Consider the following 6,000-nt stretch of genomic DNA (forward strand, 5'->3'; position numbering starts at 1 on the left):
TGAAAACCACTGGATCAGGAAGAGAGAAGAGATCCCTCATTTCCTCCAGATCCAGGGTCAGAAATAGAGATATTTAAAAGTACAAAACACACCCCTTTCACCTGACACTTCAACTGGCAGCGGACACAGTGGAGAAGAACTATAATGGACAGATCTAGAACAGGAGCAGGTACAAGTTAGCCTGGTATCCAAACTGATTGCTCTGCGTTACACAGGAAAATAGTGGAGTGCAGCATTCAATCCGGTTTAACCAGGCTACCTATGAGTGTGATATAGGATAACATGCAGAAGGGGAGCCCCTGAAAATGTGTCACGGTGTCCCAAGCATGAGAGCAGGGCCAACAATTAATGGTGGAAATAGAAACTTTTAATCTAGATGATACAGTACAGTAACTAACACATTGCACCTGTTGTGAGGGAATTGTTTGACTATGAACAATAGAGTAAGAGCCTGGAGACCGACAGCTGCTGATAATACAAAGATCTTTTTACATTGTCCACTGGGCCGTGTTCTGACCCTGCAAGTAGCTACCAGCAGTCCTGGGCGGCGAGATGTGACTGGGGCTCCTCCTGGAGGCCGGGGGGTTGACTAACGGAGACGTCATTTCAGATGATTCAGGGACGGGCGGAGATCAAATCAGATCAAATTTTAATAGTCACATGCGCCGAATACATCAGGTGTTGCAGTGAAATGCTTACTTACGAGCCCCTAACCAACAATGCAGTTAAGATAAATACAGATGACGGCAGCAACTACCCCGAGATCAATTCCAAATAAATCGCGATTCTTCCCTGCCGTAATCCCCCCTCCCTGAGGCCCTCTCATCCCTGGACCGCCTCCCCAGAAACTGCAGGGCGGCGTAGTTCAGCTCTTGCCTCTCCAAGTCTGTCATAGAGCCCACAGGTTGATAATCCCCGTCTTCTCCCTGTTGAAGGTACGGAAAGAGAGAAGGCCCATTCAGAATCACAGGTTATGTGAGCACAGTGCCACCAATGCCATTGACACCTCAGAACATTCAGAGTATAAAGGGATAACATGACAGACATTGAGAGAGAAGAAAGGAGGGTTAGTAGTTATTGGTGGGCAGAGGCATAAGACAAGGAGATTGAGGCTGTTTAGCATATCCTGTTAGTATCGAGGTAGCCATGCAACAGTAGTCGTGGAAATCAAAGGCAATACAGCACATGGAAGAGAGCAGACAACTGTGGGCCAGATCTGGTTGTTGGTGACACATATGTGGCTCAGTTCTGGCACTACAATGTGTCATATGGCTCAGATCTGGTCCAAATGTTGGAGATGCAAACTGGGTAGGGTTGGCACTTTGCTTATGGGCCATCTCTGGCTTGAGTTATGTGGCCCAAAGAACTTCCCATAGTTATTGGTCTACTTTTGGTCTGAATGTGGGCCACATTGCCAGGCAAGTTCTGGACATTTCATGCTACAGATCCACTTCAGGACCGTAACACCAAGTGGTTAACTGGGTAAAATGGTAAGTCGTAATATTGTAGATTAGGGCCGAATTTGGGCAATTGTATAATTTTGCTGTCTGGGATGTGTGAGGGATGCTGTCTACCACTGAGACTTGGAGTTGGGATTGGGACTGGGTTGTTTAGGAACCTTACCGTGCTCTCCTCTAGAATGGAGTTCAACTTTGAGCCCAGAAGCTCATTCAGCAGTATTGTCCGTCTCCCATCGTGTCCGGGCTTGGGGGTGAAGATGAGCGTGCTTGACAGTACGGCTGTGTTGCTCTCTTCCACGTGGTCTGAGGTATAGTGGGGTTCAGGCAGGTAGTCTGTGTACATCCATTGGATCTCTGGGCTATTCTCCGGACAGTTGTCTGGAGGATGCTGTAGCACGCCAACGTCGTCAGCAACTATCTCCGCAGGGATGTCAATGTGGGCTGGTGTGGGGAACAGAGAGGACATAAGTGAATGAGTTAAAATTCCCCAATTCACAACATTTACCTATTCTCATTAAAACGAAAATAATTATAATCACAGCTAGGGCAATCCTAGGCTGGTCCCATATCTATTTGTGCTTGCCAACTCCTACTGTCATTGTTATCCCATGTCAATCCAAACAGTGGCCACAGTAGTTGGCAAGACAGCACAAACAGATATGATACCAGGCGAGGGCAATCCAGCCCATAAAAAAAGCCTCTCAGGGTCTCTCAGCAGGCTTACCCAGCATCTTGAGCTCAGAGAAGTCTGGGTAGGTGTAGATGTTGGCACCGCCCAGGTCGGCACAGAAGTTGTACCTCCCTGAGTGCTCTGTACCTATATTACTGATGAGCAGGGTGCAGTTCCTCTGGTGCACGTCCCCAATGAGCTTGGTACGCCCTTTGTAACTTTCACGCACAATGTCTTGAACACCACAGACGGGAAGAGCTGGGAGTAAGGTTTGCCAAAGCACCAGATATCGTGGATGCCGCGGTGTGGCCGGATACATGAACGTGAAGTAGATGACCACGCAGGAGTTGGTCATGGCCGAGACGTCCCTTGGTACCCAAACATTCCACTGGGATAGGGAGGGGAGATTGGAAATGGGAATATTGAGAGCGAAACTGTATATCAATGAACAATCTACAATACATGAACAGTTTCAAAAGGAATCACTGAGAGAAGATGAGCAGAGAGAACAAAGGGAGAGAGAACAGAGGATGATATCATGATGTTCTCCCTGGGTGAGATGGTAAGAGCAGAGACCCTATGTGGAGGAAGCATATGCCTCACTCTCACCACTGGCAACACTTTAAGTGAGAGGGACAATGTTGAGCCAAGATGGACGCCAGCCAGCACATCAGCACATTAGGCTGATTTCCTGCTACCATGTGTGCCAGGACACTGTATCTACTCTGTACCCATTTGTTTTAGTGTTGTTTGCTGTAAGTTTGACACACTCTAAAAGTCAACTGGGTCAATGCAGTAAAACCACCAAATCAGTTTTACTGTGCAATTGCATATCTAGATTACTGCTTTTCTAGTATTACATATGTATTCTTTCAATTAATTTCCACAGTCTGAGTTATTGTGGTGTAATTGAGTAGTTATTCACACTGACGTGAGGGAATGAGAAACATAAGAGTTTTACCTTTGATGACCAGCAACAGGGGCAGAAGCAGCTCCAAACACCACATGGTGTCTGTTGAATCCTCCACCAGAGACCTCTGCAACAGACATCGGACCTCAATTACACATCAACTACTTCACACTTGCATTTGCCATTCGTAAGGCATTTGTACCATATTGCTGTTCTAAACTTGACGTGATCAGGGTGAGTGAAAGTACAGGAAATAACAGCACATAGGCCAGTCTGTGCTGTTATTTCTTCTGGACTGAAGGTTTGCAGTATTTGTTTGCAGCTGCTGGAGGTGCCTGTCCTGATGGAGGGGAATTAATAGTCATGAGTAATAAACACTTCACTTGTCTGTAACATTTGTGATGATACAGAAACAGTTTAGATTCAAATGGGTTTTAATTGCCATACCATTACTACTACCTCATCTATACATCTACTAATGATTAAAGGAACACTACTTTGAAATGTTGCTCTCTCTGCCAGAGAGAAGAGTAGAGCTGCCCAGATGAGGACCCACATCCTGCCTCCACTGCCTAAATGAGTCAACCACAACACCAGGGTCCGTCTTGTCTGTTTCCACTGGCCTGGAGCACAGAAAGAGTATAGAATAACATGATAAATAATGTTATGATAATACACACCTCATTGCCAGCTGTGTAAGTGGAATACATAGGCATTCATAACATCTATCATGAACTTTTTATGACACGTTTATGATGGGTTCAACCTTCTTAGCACATTTTTTTAAAGCTGTCATTTAATGCATGGAGGGAAGATGTCAAAGTCCTAGTAAAGCTTTATTTTACTCTAGTTGTCTGGAGTTTATTTAGAAACCACATGGTAACAGAGTAATTACAGACTTTTTACCTAAGTCATTATGGAGATTCATTGTAACAAACAAGAAAGTACCAATTGTTTCTACCAAGCAACAAGAAGATACTAGTTTTGTTAAATAATTTCAAGTAATGTTTAGAGTTGTCAATTTTTCCCAAGTACTTTAACAGTTTTTTCAAGCCGTGCAGAGAATAATTGATATATTTTTTATTTACAAACAGTGGGTTAACTGCCTTGTTCAGGGGCAGAATGACAGATCTTTACCTTACCAGCTCGGGGATTAGATCTTTCGGTTATTAGCCCAACACTCTAACCACTAGGCTACCTGCCACCCCAGAATAAGACCAAATCAGTACTCTACTGCTTTCTCAGTGTGCTCACTCCTCCTGTTGATTGTGAGCCCCGTGTATGAATCTGGTAAGACACGGGTGGGGGCCTATGTATTTATGTAAACAACAGGAGGTGCACGATATCTACGGAAGTCTCAAAGTTTTGCTTGCCTGAGGTAGAGTATCTCATGATAAGCTGTAGACCACACTATCTACCTAGATAGTTTTCATCTGTATTTTTCGTAGCTGTCTACATACCACCACAGAGCGAAGTTGGCTTTAAAACTGCACTCAATGAGCTGTATTCTGCCATAAGCAACAGGAAACGCTCACCCAGTAGCGGCGCTCCTAGTGGCCGGTGACTTTAATGTAGGGAAACTTAAATCAGTTTTACCGATTTGGTTGAAAAACAAGAAAACGTAATAAAACTTTAAATAGATTTTTTTTTCCCTCTTAACTTTTCCATTTTATTTATACAAATCTGAAACTTTACTAAGAAGAGAAGTGTGAATTATTTAACATAGAAATGGTCTCAGTGCACTGAAAACTCTCAGTTTAAGTTTAGGAGTGTGGGGGAAGAACAGATGCTCAATAATCTTGTACGCATGGCAATGACCTCATGCTCTTTCTGAGAGTATCCAATGAGATGGCTTCACATTCTTACCTTGTACCCTTTGAGAACCACTAGTTACTTCTAGCACTCAGAGAAAGTAAATCTAGGCCTATAGTAAGCATCTTATTTGACAGCATCTGGGCTTATAACAGATACATTGATAAATAAAGTTTCCTTTTCATATAAAAAATACTTCTATATTCTGCATCTATGAACTAGATGTGAAATATATTAGCTGAGAGACACACCAGCTATGGTCCAGGGGAGAACTGCATTCCCACATCCTTCAGGAAGATCTACAATTTATGAAGAAAGAAACAGTGTCATTAGAGCAGTCTTTGAAGTCTTGCAATAAACACACTACAACCGTCACACAACACAATTGCAAGCTGTGCACAAGTTAATATTGTCTACTAGAATTATAGCACCTCTGTTTCCCTCCTTTTTTGGGTGACGTGCAACTTCTGTCTCACTCCTACCACCGCATTTCTGCTGACACACACCACAGTGATGTTTTTGGTGTGGTTTCCAATAGGCAGGCTGATGGTGTTGAGCTCCAGCAGTGGCTACTGTATGAGAGGTAAGGGAACGCCCTGAGTGACACACACACACACACACACACACACACACAGATTATGACCTCTGCCTGAACCACACACCCAGAGCCATTGAGCATCATAAGCCTCTGGCCTCCTGGTCACCTGCCACGGCCTGGTTGATCCGGCTTATCAGGAGGTCCTCCTCAACATCCTTGACGTAGAGCATGTTGTTCTCAATGGACTCTTTGAGAGTCTCCAGGAGGTTCAGGCTGTCAGATACAGTACAACATCTGCCGTCATGGCTGCAGGAGACTGGATGATGATCATTAGCATAGGGCATACAGCAAACACCACAAACCTGCCTTAATCCTGGATGATTTAAGAAACATTTTCTAGGCACTTGTAGTGGAAAGTCAAACTAACTGAGAGAGACTTTGTTATTTCTTCAAACAACCAACCTTTATTTAATAAGAATTGCAGTAATGAAGCTGGTCAACCCCACACTCTCGAGTGTAAGACCTAGAGCTTGATCATACAGAGAATACAGAGGTCTTAAATAGGAGAACTAAAAATGCATAGTCATGGCTGGTTCCACCCTTCCCCAGC

General features: G+C 44.1%; 1 pseudogene; it reads right to left on the reverse strand.

The window, feature by feature from the left end:
• Positions 1–764: 764 nt before the first annotated feature.
• On the reverse strand, positions 765–5,734 carry LOC109901750 (myelin-associated glycoprotein-like; annotated as a pseudogene).
• Between the last annotated feature and the right edge of the window lie 266 nt (positions 5,735–6,000).

Source organism: Oncorhynchus kisutch, linkage group LG13 (genome assembly GCF_002021735.2).
Source record: "Oncorhynchus kisutch isolate 150728-3 linkage group LG13, Okis_V2, whole genome shotgun sequence".
Lineage (NCBI taxonomy): Eukaryota > Metazoa > Chordata > Actinopteri > Salmoniformes > Salmonidae > Oncorhynchus > Oncorhynchus kisutch.